Genomic DNA, 16,155 nt, shown 5'->3' with positions numbered 1-16,155 from the left:
CTCTCCTTTTGCCATTCCAGTCCAATCATTCCAAAAGCAATCATTCTTTTACAATATTGCGACCGAGGTGTGTTACTTGCAACCGTGTGCCAATACACAGTCTTGCGGCATCTAAATTTCGCATCAAAAGGATAGGAACGTCTACTTTCAGCCTCAGTTTGTGTGAAGGTACTCCCGACAGTTCTAAAGAATTAAGAAATTCTACAGGGTATGATGTTACTTGTTCAGTATCCATTACAGTGTCTACAGACAAAAACTCAACAATATCACCTCCCACGCGTGACATAATTTGCTCGTTTATCTGTCCCACTATTTCATTCGTCGGCGCTAAAATTGCTCTTTCACATAACCATTCTCTATTCCTCATATTAGTTAGCATTTCGCTATAGACGAAGTTATTTAGAACATCTGGATAATGCACAACATTGCAGAATTCACGATCCAATGTAATCATGCTATTACCATCCTTTGCCATACGATCTTCTCCAATTTTAAGAAGAGCAGCAGCAGCATATTGTCCAGATTGTACATCACTGTGTAGTTGTCCTCTCATATTTGTAGACAGACTAAACGTCTTTACGTGCACGCATAAAGTTGACGCTTTTAAACACGCATTTGCGTGCCTTTAGTGATAACCGGCAAAGTCTGTCTAATATCGCACTTGAAAACAATACCATACCAAGTAGCATAAACAATATGCTACATACATATGAATATGCACATGAATTGAGAATTAACAAATGAAAGCGACTGCAAAAATAAAGAATAATACGTATCTCAGTAAACCTAGAGATATGAATGGTTTGTTAAGAAAATACCTACATCTAACAGCTACCTTAACTACCTAATAATAAAAATGTAACTAAGTACTATCTATCTCTTAATTAATTTAATCAAAATCCGTTCAGCCGATTAGGCATGATAGAGCAAAACTCCCTGCTAAACCCATAAAAAATCACTAACTCAATTCAGTTTTCTGCCTACTTCCTACCCCCTAAGTACGATGACGTGATCATTTTGATCTTATATCCGTTTTTAGGTAACCATCTATTATCTTGCTAAATTTTATCAAAATCCGTTCAGCCGTTTCGACGTGAAAGAGTAACAGACAGACAGAGTTACTTTCGCATTTATAATATTTATATGGATTGTAATATCTCAAAGCGTTCGGAGATAATTATAGTGCTAGTTGAAAGGCACTGTCACCATGTAACACATACTTTCACTGTTTCACTTGAAAGTGAAAGTAAAAATACCTTTAGATATATTTAAACTCCTACTATATATAGTTACAATATGTATATGTATGTATGTATGTTTGTATATATTTAGTAGACAACACCATTTTGCCGTTTGCCTAAGCTATTTTTCATGTAATTCATTTCATGACATTATTACGTTTCTAAAGCTACTTGCTCCACATCAGCTCTTGCAGTAACTGCAGCAATAACAACAAACAACAACAAAGACTCACAACAAATGCTTCACATTTTAAGCTCCATTTTATAGTGTAAGTTATATCCGGTTGCCAGTGACTAAGTGTGCTTGATAGCTGTTGTGAAATGCAACGCAGACACATCCATATACATATACATATATGCATGTTGTTGCCAGTGCATTGAGTTGTTTGTTGGCATACGGTTGTTCCTGCAGCCACTTGATCTCTATTTTTGTTGTCACTCGTATGCTGGCATGATGTATGTTGTTCGTTAGGGGGATGCATACATATATATATATGCAGAAGAGTAGTTGCAGTTGTTGTTGTTGTTATATAGATATCGAGTTATATATGCATCTGCTTATATGTATGTATATAATAAACAAAAAATACTATATATTTGCCCATATGTAGGTTAATACCCATTGACTCAGCGTTCAAGTGTTGCTTGCAACTGAAAATCTGCAAGTATTCTTGAAAAATACCTCAACTTATATGCAATTGCAAGCAAATGTAGACACATACAAAGTGAAAATGCGCGTATCAGTCACACACAATGCATTTACAGCACAGATGCTTGCTTGGTACAGTCTTTGTGCGTGCCACATGGCGTATACGTAACTTTTTGCACGATATTTGGTCTTCTCTTTTGTTACGGTTTCTTGTAGTATGTACTACACGTAAACAGATAAGAAAATCATTAAATCAAGTTAGTAAATATGCGCGCAAATGAATTTAGTTGTAGTTTAGTTCTCTTGGGTGTATTGAATTTAGTTCGAAGAGTTGGTGTGAGGCTTCAAAGGAAGAAAGTGATGATTTCTTATTAGGTGATGTTACAGTTTAAATAGAATTTCTTTATGAATGTTATGGTATATAAAAGTTATCAAATTTTTGATAATTAAAATGATTTATTTGACGAACTTGACTCTTGGAAAGGTTCAAGTTATTTAACAGAGAAAAGGATCGCTGACCCAGGAGTTAATTAGTACGAAATTCTTACATTTTGAGCGAAATAATATATCCAGTCCCGAGACTCCCAAGTGTGTACTGATTTATTCAATAACTGAAGAGATTTTTTATTTTTATTGTAATATTACATAATTATTACAGGAATCTTCTCCCCGAACTTATACTGATCCTTTGTTGGACTGTGATCTTTTACCCTCTAATCATTAGCTATGAGACACTTTTCTAATGGGTATATTGGTATCAATGAAGGTTTACTTTCTCTCATCTTATATTATCATAACAACAATGTTCTGGAGTATAGATTTGAGGAATGAATTAGTTAGAAAAAGGTCCTTGTAGATCTCAGAGAACCTCGGTAGATTTATAATAAGTGTTGTGCGAATTCTAAGATAGGAATCGGGATTGGGATTTGTCCTATAGAATTATAGCTTTTTTCACACGGGAGCTAATTGATCAATTAACAGATCTCTGCTCGATTAAAACGCTAATGTAGATCGATTTACCATACAAAATAAAAATCTCATTTTTCTACATTAATTTTTAATTGAATTTTAATCGACTTGAAAATGAAATGCAACTCTGCGACAAAGACCGGATTTGAAAAAGGGTAATCAGCTGATGAAACTTACCAACTTCTTATGCACAAGCAAAAACAAAAATGTACTATATAACAGCTGATCGACTATAGAGTAGCCGGTAGTGTGAAGGGAATTAACTGGTTTCTCAATCAAAATTTTAATTGATCAATTAATTTGGGTGTGTGAAAGGGCTATTAGTCTTTGCTTTTCTCATTAATGCTTCATAAGAAGACTAGTACAAGTCTTAAGACTTGTTGTTGGATAGTTTTTGATGTTTTTACTCACTTCACGCGAGTCTACAACCAAATATAGTTTTGAAAATACATCGTTTGTTCCTAATACTCTCACACAAATCTCGATCTGCTTCCTCTAACTGCATTTAAGTAACTCAGTATCTAGAAACTACTTTGAAACAACTAGAAAATGTAGTGTGGACAAATGAAGAGCGAAAAAGATATTTTCTTTTTGCGTGTACGCATAAATGACTCTTTCATAGAGGAGAAAAAAAACGCAAAGCAAAATAAGACAAAAAAAAAAAACAGTAGTGTAAACGTGGATTAACATTAACTGAGAAGATAAAAGGGAAAAAATCATTAATAGTGCGCTCATATTTAATAGCTGAGCAGGGAAAAGTCGTGAAATAATATATAAAAATGAAAAAAAGGAACAAATCACAAAAGCCGCAACAGGCAAATAGCAAGCGCGCACTACAGCTGACAGGAAGGAAGGAAAACAGCGCAAAGTGGTGAGATTGTAAATTTTAATTTACAATGTGGACTTTTTAATTAATGACGATGTCAGCAAAGGTAGCGAAAGCTGGTAGCCAGATAGACAGAGAGACGGATAGACTGTGAGCAGGACAGTAAAGAAGCTTACTGGTGGTGTGTAGGGACATAGTGGTGACGAGGGTAAAAATGATGCTGGTAGATAATAATGAGGAGGATGATTATACCTATAAGAATATAATATAGATGATAATGTTGCTGTTGGCGTTAATGATGATGTTGATGATAATTATGTTTCTTGTGTTGCCGTTGAGATGAGGTTACTACAGAGCCAGCCAGCTTTTATTTGCCTTCCACACAACCTTTCGTGGCTCACCTTCACTGTTATTGCCGCTGGCATGCAGCTGCTGTTGCGGCTGTGTCTGCTTAGCCAGCTGGAAATGCAAGCCGCGCTGTAATAACGCGCGCCCACACAACGGAAGTAGCCACAAATGACGCTTTTACAAGCGCTCTTTAAAGTATATTGCTTTACTATAGACTGCAGCTTCCACAATTTACTACAGTATAATTGTATGTATGTCATGTTGTAATTTTTTATAGAGCATATTTTAATAATCACACCGGAATTCCGCGTTCTCTCTAGCATTTACTTTGACTTTTTAGCAGCCGCCATATTTTGTTGTTGTTGTTTCTAAAAGAATTCTATACATTTTATTTAAGCCACTTATTTATTTTATTTTAATACATGCCGCGCTCTCTTGATTTCCCAACGGTTGCGCAACTAACCGCTGTGTAGTATTGGCCACATTCCGTTGCCATTTGTGCGGCACTTTGCTTAAGATGCCACAAAAAGTTGCATAAAAACGTAAAGTCCTACTATGAATAATGTAATATGCCATTTTACATCACTCCAAGATAATTTCCGGCCTGCGTCTCATGCCATTTACTTTTCATATTTTTTTTTCAACTCAAAGAGTCGCTTTTCTTAGTATTAACTCATATTTCTGTACATAAATTTTGTCCGCTTTCTGCTTTTGAGACAAGCAAATTGAATTAACATTTACAAGATTTTGGCATTTTTGCGCAAGATCTCTTGTTGTTGCTTTGTTGTGGCGTGCGCCTTTTCAATTTTCTTTCGTTTCATATTTCGTTTTTTTACGTTGACCTTTAATAGTAATCTCATAATGGCTCTTTGACAATTTTTCGCTCACCAAGTAGAAAATATCTTTCTTTTTTAATGCGATTACTTGTCATCTGTGCGGCATTTCATGCCACCGGATATTATATAAATATGCTGAAGTACTACTTTATCAATGAAGGTAGAGTGCTTTCATGTTTAAAAGAGAGCGATTTTGAGATTAAGTTGGTTTACTATTGCCGTAATTTATATATAACTTAACTTTTCAAGGTCCCTAATAACAAACATGAGAACCTCAGTGCCTATTGAGAACTCTTTCTAAAAATATTGGTAAATCTCCAAGGTATTTTATAAAAATCACAGTGTATCTTGTCCTTCTAATAATGGGCTTGTGTGGCTAAATCAGGTCAATACTTACTCTAGCCACCATATACCTCTTAAACGGATTTTCAAACTTCCGATGGACTTTATAAAAATTATATGTGAATTAATATGCAAGATATCTTAACATAATTAAGTGAGCGAATAGTTTTGGATATAATGCATGAGTGAAATCGGTTCAGGAACTACCTCAGACCTCATATAAAGGGTTTTGTAAAAGGGACGCTACACCGTTAGGGACAGTAAAATACGTCATATTTTGTCTCGTCCATTTGACATTTCCCTTCTGTAAGGTTTGCCATTTCATCATGGAAAGATATACGATCCAACAACGAGTCGAAATTTCTAAAATTGACTACCGAAATTCAGAGTCAGTAGCCTCAACTTGTAGAGCGCTTCGTCCAATGTAGTGACGAGGCGTACATCTGGCTGAATAGCTAACGTCAATAAGCAAAATATGCATTATTGGTCAGGCAGCAATAGACACGTACTCCATGAGTCACCATTACATCCCGAAAAAATTAGAGCTTGATGCGGTTTATGGGCCGGCCGCGTCATTGGGCCCTACTTCTTCCGTGATGAAAAAGACCGGCACGTTACTCTGAATGGGAATCGCTAACGCTTAATGAGAACCGAATATTTTTGTCCCGAATGGGATAACATGGACTTGAACAATATGTGGTTCCAACAGGACGGCACCACAAGCCGCACAGCGAATGTCACAATAAATTGACCGCCTCGATCGTGTGTTTTGACACCGTTAGACTATTTCCTTTGGCGCTAAGTCAAGTCTATGGTCTATGCCAACAAGTCAGCGTCGATTGATGAACTTCGTATGAATATCGAGCGTAGGAGCGATTATCGCCCAATTTATGCTTGAAAACCGTCGAAAATTGGGTCATGCCAAAGAAATCGAGGTCCATACATTGACGATATTTTAAATTAATATTTGTGAACAAAAATGGTTTATAATTGCTTTGCAATATTGAAAATGGTATGTGACTATGCTAAAACATAAATAAATTCGAGACATTTCCACGTATTGTTTCTAGGCAAGCACTTGCGGATAGCGCCATCTGTTGATAATACGAAAACTAGACTACTTTAGTATTCATTTTCTTTTTGGATCTGCAGACATATTTTATGGATTCACAAATTGATTGCCAGTTAACGTTACATTGGATGCCTCACTCTTCATAGAATAAATATAATGCATTGATTGTGGTATATCTTATTTATTTTTACGAAAACAAAAATAGCTGAAAATAAAGGGTTTTGACCGCAATTCAAGTCAATGTTTCTCGCAAACAATACAAAAAAAAAAATAATTTCTTCAAGTTCATACGAAATGGTTGCACTGTAGACGAGAATAAATTTTACGTTCGTTTTCAATTTTGTGCAGTTCTTTAAAAGTATGTGCGTTTCAAAGCACAAAAAACACGTTTATTTTCGTCGAGACTGCTTGAGATTAAAACAAAAAAAAAACACAAAAATATCAGCCTTCAGCACTTTTTTCTACTTTCGCTTAGCAACAATTACGCTCTTGTCTATACCTATGTATAATTATATGTATGTATTTGTATTTTTTAGGCAGCTAATTTGGCTGTGAGCCAAAACGTGAGCTAAACATACGTAAATGCAATAAAAATAGTTTAAATATTTTGTGGATATATGTATGTCATATATACTAGATTAATATGGTTGAGTTTTCATTGAGGTTTCATGAATATAATTATTGAGCAAAAGGTGATAAATGGTTTTGAAAGCTATATATTTTATTGCCCTCTCATTAATTTTGTGCATTAATTCTCATAATAATTAATGCATGACATTTTGGTGTGAAAGCATTAATTTGAATATAATTACATGGAAATGCTCTACCGTTAACTATTACTGTTCTTAGAGCAACTAGTATTAATGATATATAAATTTTGTGGGTAGAAATATATATTTTCATATCTATTATATATGTACATATACTTAGTTATCTTTCAACACATCCTTCATCAAAAATTCTCAAATCACTTCAACACTCTTTGTGACAAAAATGTCTAATCACCGAGGAAATATTGAAAATTTATACTCCATTTGCAGCCAGCATAATCTATTTGCACAAACTCGAAGTAGATAAATAGTAAATACATATAAGTAACGGCTTACCGAAATGTTCAGCCTTACATACCTGCAAAGAAAAGAAGAGATAGAGTTTAGTTACAAGTACAAATATATATACACCCATAGATATATATTAACTACCGTATGAAATTCAATTTCATTGTCAAGGGCGCATTTGGGCGCAACAAGTAAATAACCGTAAATAACATGAACATAAATTTTGTGAAAATTGTTATATAAAAAAGTTATAGTATTATTCTTGTTGACACGCCGTAGAGTCCGCTGTCACCAAACAAAGTCAAAATTTGCTCGTGAGTCCATCAGTTGGCGTCGTGCCAATTTTTGCCGAATTTTGTGGCAAATAAATTGACCTCAACTAACTTTTGCTTACATGAAACTCGGTATTTTTTGTTGTTGTGTGGGGGTGGGTATGTGTGTAATGCCACAAAGCATATATAATACACTTTAAGCGAGCGAGCGTGAAAAATATTATACTGTCTTAAATGTTATTGCCTTTTTTGTGTGTAGCATATGCCAAAAATGATTGTGGTGATTTCCATGAAATTCACCGCAAACATGTTGTGGTGTAGTTGTTAATGGCAGCTGACGGGGGGCTGTTGTAGACTTTAAATTTAATTATATAATAATTTATATAAATTTATTACGAAATTGTCGAAATTCAAGCCTTTTATGGGAACTTTTCAAGGATTGGTTTAGCTGCTATCTGATATCTGCGGACCATTTATTTGATATTTCCCATCGTACATTCTTTTGACATCTGACAACCGACTGACAGCTGCAACCTGATATACAGTTGTCATCTAATATTTATTTGAACATCAGATATCCATCTGACATTCTTTGGGCAGCTGATATCCGATTGACAGCTGTCATCTGATAACCATATGATATAAGTTTGACAGCAGCCATCTGACATCCGGCTAACAGTTGTCATCTCGTATCCATCTGACATTCTTTGGACAGCTGATATCCGATTGACAGCTGTCATCTTATATCCATCTGACGTCTGTTTGATATTTGTCAACTAAGGTCCGTTTGATAGCTGTCATCTGATATACATCTGACATCCACTTGACATCCTCTGTCATCCTTTGGACAGTTGTCATATAATATCCATCTGATATCTGTTTGGCATCTGATCACCTGATACCCTTCTGACAACCAATTGATAGCTGCTATCTGATATCCTTCTGACAGTTGTCATCTGAGATTCCTTTAATAGCTGTCATATACTATCCAACTAACATTCGTTTGACAACTGTGTTCTGAGATCCGGTTGATATCTGTTTATTCAGTTATTAGCTGTCACTGATATCTACTTGACATTTGTTTGACAGTTGTCAGCTGACATCCATTTGACAGCGGTTTGAGGAGTTCACAGAACTTTCTTTGGTGTTTGTTTACGAATGAAGAAGAGGTTACATTTAAACTTAAAGAACATAACCTCACATTTTTTTCCTTGCTTGCAACAACAACAATTACTAATCACCAGCATTAAAAGTACCGCTGTGTCGCTCCAATTAATTACTCATTCCACTTAATTTTTAATGCTGTTGCATGCCACGAACTAGCCGTTATTTGTTCTACAGCACGAACAACAACAACATACCAATAAACTTTATGACCGACCACCAAAAATGTGTACTTCACTTCCACCAAATGAATACGCCAACAACAACCAGAGTTGTAAATCAGAAATTTAGAAAGCATAACATTTTTACAACCGCGCATGTTGTTGTTGTTGTTGCATACGTGTGCACACAAAAAACACATCAAATCGTCGGACTAAGTGTGCAAGTGCGCTATAATGCCTACCTTTATTGCACCAGCACATACATAAATAGTATTCTGCATTGCCGCTTATGCACTTTCGCTCGCTACGCCATCGCCTTTTTAGTGGGCGATTACAATTTTTTATGGCTTTCGTGGCAGCAACGATGCGTTCGCATATAAAACCGGCTCGGCAATTTGAACTTCCGCCCGCCTAAGAGTATGTGCGAGCAGTCAAGCGCCAACAAGGAGCATAAGGTGAAGTGCCATCATGTGATGTGTGCTGCGGTGCTATGCGATGCCATGTTATGTGTTGTTAGCGTGAACGTGCGAAGGAAGCATTTATGTGGCAATACCATAAAACTCATAAAAATCCACTTTTTTTTAGATCTATTTGGATGGATTGTTGCGAGTTCATAAAAAGCGTTGAAAAGTTAAGTTGCATACCAATCATAAATGTGTTCGCTTTTGAGTAATAACGGGAAATCGTCAATAGAACACTGGCTGCTCATTAAATTGTTGTGTGAGTAAAGGTTAGAGTGTTGGTTCTCTAAAATGTTTAACTCACGAGTGATATATGGAAAAATAATATAAAAATGTCACAAACCGGTTTATGTTTTGTTGGCTTTTGTTGGACAAGAAAGGGGAAGGACGAAGTTCGAGTATAGCACAACATTTGATATTCTCGCAATTTATGTATTTAATATTATTATGAGAAAACACGATTTGTATATGGGTCGGCATAAAGTCCACTAGAATAACGAAAATCGTTGTATATAGTATATGGGGAGTGGGATAACTCCTGGACTAATTTCACTTATTCTCGTCACCAAACTACAATTTCGCTAAGATATCTCACATATTAAGCGATATATACGATATAATGTCCACCGGAAGTTCCGGAAATCCGTATATGAGTTATATGGGAGCTAGGGGAAGTAATGACCGATTTTGCACAGGGGCTCATTATTAGAGGAAACAGACTTCCACTGAATTTCTGTAAAAATATAAGATATTAACTGATATTTTGGGTAAAAAATTAGCCACAGGCACTGAGGACCTCATAGTCGATATGTGGGGCTTAGTCCGATTTTTTGATGAGCGATACTACACCTCCAATGAAGTATTAGTGTAAAGTTTTATTCCAATATGTTAATTAGTTCGTGATTAATATATTGTAAAGCGAACTAATCAGATGAGATTCAAAATTGTGTGGTATGAGAAGTAGGCGTGGTTGTTAACCGATTTCGCCCATTTCTCATCGATCACATTAAGGTGTTATGAATTTATTATTATTACGGTTGCAATTGGAAGTTCCTTGGCAAGTTTAATTATGATGAGAAGCTCGATTAAGATACTCTGCAGAGTGTTTAACGGTAATTAAAATAATTATAATGAAGTTTGATGGCAGTGCAATCATAATTCCAAGACGTTTTGCTGATATTTCATGGTGGTTGAGGGTTTTCAAGAGACACCAATACTAGTTGACTATTGTGTTCCTGAAGTTGATATCATATAGCTCATTGTAGCCTTTTCACACAGCCAAATTAATTGATCAATTAAAATTTTGGTGGAAAAACCAGTTTTAGCCCTTCATACTGGCGGCTACTCGGTAATCGATCAGCTGTTACACATTTTTGCCGGTTAATTGATCAATTAGCTGCTCATGTGTGAAAAAGCTATTAGCTACTCCATCAATTTGAGAACTCTGTTTTCCGTTTCAAAAGTTGATCAACAAATTGGCTATTATAAAGTGGACCGTTGGGGTTTCAAATTCGCTGACTTTGCCGGAAATACTTTACAATCCTTAATTAACAATTATAACAATCGTTTCTCTTTTATAGCCTTTTTTTGTTGAAAAGGAAGAAAAGAAGAAACAAATATTTAGAATTCTGTCTAATTCTTTGCCAAACGTCTGCATATTACGTTTAAACTAGTAAAGTTAACCTACGAAAATTTAAGATTTAATAGACATATTAACTAAATTATTTCTCCCCACTTCGTTTTGTTCTAGCTTTCTTAAAATAATTTCACTTCGCTCATGTGGAAAATTTGCATCGAAAACCTTTGACTTGCAATTTCGCTGCGGTGCGCATACAATTTGTCTTCGTAATCACATTAAATGCTCATTTTCCAAATAAGTAAGCACATTTAGGGCATAACCAGGGACGTGCGGCTGTGGCAGCTGCATGCATTTTGGCTGCAAAGCATGCAAACACACAAGCGTACATACATAGAACTGCATGTTAAAGTAAAATGAAATTTCGTTTCTCTTTTTAAAGCAATTCTCCAATGCATCACTTATACATGTGTGTATGTGTGTTTGTGCTCATGCGGCTTCGTAGAGTTAAGCACTTCGATAAGTAGGCGTTATGTTTATGGAGGTTAAAGGCATAACAAGTGGCTGTGCCTGCTCAGCTCCTGCTATGTCAGATAATAACATAAGCGCATACTTGCACTTACCATATTTCAATAGCAAGAGCATAAATATTATTGGGCATGGCGTATGAGTGACTTTTTAAGTACACTGCTTGTTCGAGTGCACTTCAGTCAGCCAGCGCTTGGTTGTAATTTTTTTCTGTTTCATATTTGTGATATATGTTTTTAAATTTTTAATAGCAAATTTATAATCTATTTTCTACGCTTCTTTGCAGATCATCGAAGTATTAAAGATTTATTAATTAAATGTTATGATCAAGCACACTCACACTGCATAACTACATACTACATGAATGCTGCTGAACGATAGTTAGTTAAGGTGAGTGAAATATTTTCTTTAAATTTAAATTTTAGTAATTTTTTTTATGAAATTTGAAAAAAAATCGAAAATTAAAATTTTCGAAGATGAAAATGTTTGAAAAAAAAAATTAAAAATTTTTGAAAAAAAAAATTAAAAATTTTGAAAAAAAAAATTAAAAATTTTTGAAAACAAAATATAATATTTTCTAAGAAAATAATATTGAAAATTTTTTTAAAAATAAAATTTTAAAATTTTCGAAAATTTTTTAAAAATAAAATTTGAAAATTTTTGTAACCTTTTTTCTCAATATCAGTTGACTTTTTTCCCTTTTTTTTGATAATTTAACTATGGTGGTCATCTTCTTCAAAGAATTTTCATGTATTTTCTATACGTTGTTAACGTTACGCCCAACAAGTACAAAAAAATATAGAGCTATGGATATAGAATGCATTCCTACATATTCGTAATGATAGAATTTATTTATATTATTTAATTTAATTTATATTACTTATTTCTTGACACATTTAACCGCATATTTTTCTAGACATTGCACCGCATAATTCCATTTACCACATTTTTTAGTAAATCTTTTTCTAAAGCTGCATATTGCGCTGACTATAAATAATGGAAATTTATATTTTAGCGCGGCATAAACGCGCTATTGCCGCTCAATAAATAACCACATTTTTTTTTAATATTTTATTTAATAAAGGTGCAAGAAAGCGCATACAATACTGCTGTACTTATATTTATTGCCTATACAACTCTATATACACAGCGGCCAATTCATATTTGATTATGCGAAACAAATAAATATCGTTGCATACCAACAGGCGCTGCAATATGTTTACGCACATGTACTCAGATATTTACATGTATTCCGGTTTCAATGCAATTGCTTGTGTGCGGTTAACTATTCGTGGTTATTGTTTCGTTATACATTTTTCATTACTATTTTGAATTTTTTAATACTCAACCTGTTTCAATAAAACCCGAAACATTCATTGTTTAATCAAATACAAATACCGAATTGCTGCTATATTTTCATTTTTTGCCGATATATTTGTTGTTCATTTTGCCGATTTGTCTATTGTCGGTTGGAGATATTGAAAATTTTATATTCATCGGTCACGATCGTCCATTTAATTTCGCAAATACTCATAAATACATGACTGACATTGAGTGTGGGTTTATGGTTATTTCTTTTACTTTTTTAAACTTTATTTGTTTTTATTATTTATTTTTTTTTTGTAATTTTTTATTTTAAATGTCCGTGTTTGTGAATTTTTATTTATTTTTAACTTTATTTTGCATTCTTTCGCTGCTATGGTGCTATGAATTTAATTAAAATTTTTTGTTGATTTTATTGTGGACTCTGTACAAAATATAGTAGATCGTAAACTGTTGTAGGATTTGTGAGTTTAAGGATTTTAAATGTTTTTGTTGCTATAATTTATTTGGTATGAAAAACATTATATGCTTTTCGAAATATGTGGTAATTTAAATAAGTAAAAAATAGTAAATTCAATCTGCATGTTGAGAATTCAGAAATATCGTTGTGAGGGTTTACGTTGTGCTGTTATTTGCCGCTTTTTCAATATTTAAAATTTTTCCACAATTTTTATATTAAAATTCTTTTGTGAGTTAAGTTTATGTATACATACTTAAATAAGTTCGCTTAGACCTTATGCTTGAAGAAGCATTATTGTAGTTGCTTTATTGAAATATTTGATTCTTTTCGTTTGACGAAGTTAACCTGCTTAAGAAAGTGGCCTATAGTTGAAATAAATGTTTTCTGAGTCCCAGGAATTGTTTTAAGGAAATACTGTATTGGTCTCAACCATAATTCCGGTAGATTTGCTCTGTCTAACAGTATCTGCTTAAAGTTCAGAATGTTCCAAAAGTTCAATATTTAATAATGACCGATAAGTTGATTTTCGAACTGCCATCGGTCCGTCCATACATCCTTTATTTTAACTAAATGAACATCTATTGTGGACAATAATTTTATCTACTTCTAAAAATTGATAAGAATCAGTTGAGTATTTCCCTAGGTCTAATATAAACACTGTAGTGATTTTTGAGCTTCCATTTGCCTTTATGCCGTATATGTTTTAGACGGTTTCATTACCAATAATCCCACTAAAATTAAAATCAATCAGATTATAGATATTAAAAATTCATACAATAAATATATTTTCTTCTTTGCGCCAAAATGTAGGCAACATTTTATTAAACTGGATTTGAAAATCGTATCTCATAGTGAAGTGTCCAAAAGTAATAATAAAGAAAAATATGTCGAAATAATCTTATAAGTAATTTACTTTTATTATGATTGACATTAAAATTTACTTAAATTGCCAAATTGTGCTTCTCAGATTTGTAAAAAATTAAAACGTTTTAAATATGGAACAAAAAGGTTTAAACCTCTCAATCTGACTAGGTTTGACCATTGCGAACAACCTCTATCTAGCAGAATCTTGTTAAAGTCTAGATTGTTCTAGAATGAATGTACAATATTAAAAAAAATAAATCGCTTGAAATTGTCAAAAAACCTGAACTAGTTTCAAGAATGGTTTAAAAATAAAAGCTGAAAGCTATTTAGCATCATATACTAAAATAAAAATTCACAGATCAGTATTAATGGTACCTACGTATTATTGGAAACTATTGAAAATCATGAAAACTTCCTTTGCGCTTAGCGGAAAATTGAGTTAAGGGCAAATGTTATATTTTCATTAGTCTTGGTCTTGGTCGGGTATCGACTAGATGCTGGGCGGGATTTCGTTTAGCTATGTTATTATACTAAGATTAAGAATCGTTTAAGCATGGTATCTAAGTGAACCTTCAAATCTAACAGAAAAAGAGAAGTATTTTCATATCGCACAATTTTATTCTCTTCTTCAAGTTTCACTCAAAACATACAATTAATTTGCCTTAAATTGCAATTTAATTAAAAACTGTTGCCTACATTTAGGATTTAGGATCTGCAAAATCATTCTTATCGACTTCTAATGTAATAGTTTCAAGGCTTAAAATGCTTTACGGTTTAAATTCTGAACTTTGTAATGCAATAAAGCCAATTTCACTGAAAATTGTTCCCTACATTTAGGAGCTAAAACAATTTTATCTCTATATTTTCTTCTAAATTCCATTTGAAATATATATTTTTTGGCAAGAAGTTAAGGAAATAAAAATGCAAAAATTCCAAGTTTTGGCAAATAAAATCACAACCACACTAGCGTGCAAAATTTTATTACGCATGCAAATTTAATTAAAGAATTTGCAGTCGTTTTTCCTATTTTATTTCATTTTTTGTTTTTATTTTATTTATTTTTGTATTTTTTTTTTATTTTTGTATATTTTTCTCCAAATGCATATTATTTACAAACACTACACGTATGCATTTCCCACAAATTTTTCTACACATTTCCACCAACAGCAACACGGTGTTATTGTCTCGCTGTATTGTTTTTGTTTTTTTTTTATCATAAAATGGAAATTCCAATATTTATGCATGCAACATGTAGCACCGTCAGGGTATTTACTTTCATGCACACGAATTTTATTTATACAGTCAACAATCAGTGCATTATGGCCGGATGTCGGCGGGTTGTGCAAAACACATACAAATTCATTTATGAGTACACAGCAGCCATAAACACGCACACACGAGAGAACTGAAGTGTGCTGTGGGTGTGTAAGTGTGTTTGTGTGTGGGTTGCGTGCGCTCGAGTACAGTGCTGTGGTTGCACAAAAATATTCCTACAAGCATCCACACGCTTGCTTGTAACCGGAGCTTGAATTTGGTGTTGTATTGTTTTTGTTGTTGCATCAACTTGTGTGCAGCATAACTGTAATTGTATATGCATTTATATTCACATGTTTAAGTGAAACTACACTCACACGCATACAAACATATCCACACACATACAGACATTGGAAATGTGCTGCTGCGATTGACTGCTGTGGGCGCCTGCAAGTATGCAACTGCATTTGCGGTGTAAATTTAAACAACATTTTTGTTTGTAATTTTATTTGTATTTGTTCATTGTGAAAATATGCAGCTTTCTTCAACGGTAATTTGCTGTGAACTGTGTGCTGTAAGCAAAATGAGGGCAACTGCTGCGTGGTCGAGTGCGTGCTTATATTGCGATATGTCGGTGTGTCGGGCGAGGCGTTTGTGTAGTTGCTGGGATTATTGTGATATTTATTAAAATATGCAAAACGTCGCATTTATACATTTCAGTAGTTATGCAGTGCATAGTCTATGCATGTTC

General features: G+C 33.9%; 2 protein-coding genes across 5 annotated transcripts in view; one reads left to right on the top strand and one right to left on the bottom strand.

Moving 5' to 3' along the window:
• Window positions 1-16,155, bottom strand: part of LOC105218909 (sodium channel protein 60E) — a 265,193-nt gene that overhangs the window by 76,793 nt on the left and 172,245 nt on the right. The gene's annotated exons all lie outside the window — the stretch shown is intronic.
• Window positions 1-16,155, top strand: part of LOC105217177 (mitochondrial thiamine pyrophosphate carrier) — a 115,745-nt gene that overhangs the window by 42,778 nt on the left and 56,812 nt on the right. For all 4 annotated transcript variants that reach the window (XR_008471877.1, XR_008471876.1, XM_054234134.1 and 1 more), the window contains exon 2: window positions 11,790-11,893. The gene's annotated coding sequence lies outside the window, so the exon portion shown is untranslated. The remainder of the gene's footprint in view (window positions 1-11,789; window positions 11,894-16,155) is intronic.

The sequence above is a fragment of the Zeugodacus cucurbitae genome, chromosome 6, assembly GCF_028554725.1.
Source record: "Zeugodacus cucurbitae isolate PBARC_wt_2022May chromosome 6, idZeuCucr1.2, whole genome shotgun sequence".
NCBI lineage: Eukaryota > Metazoa > Arthropoda > Insecta > Diptera > Tephritidae > Zeugodacus > Zeugodacus cucurbitae.
The sequence above is the reverse complement of the archived record's forward strand: the minus strand, read 5'-3'. Positions and strand labels throughout refer to the sequence as shown.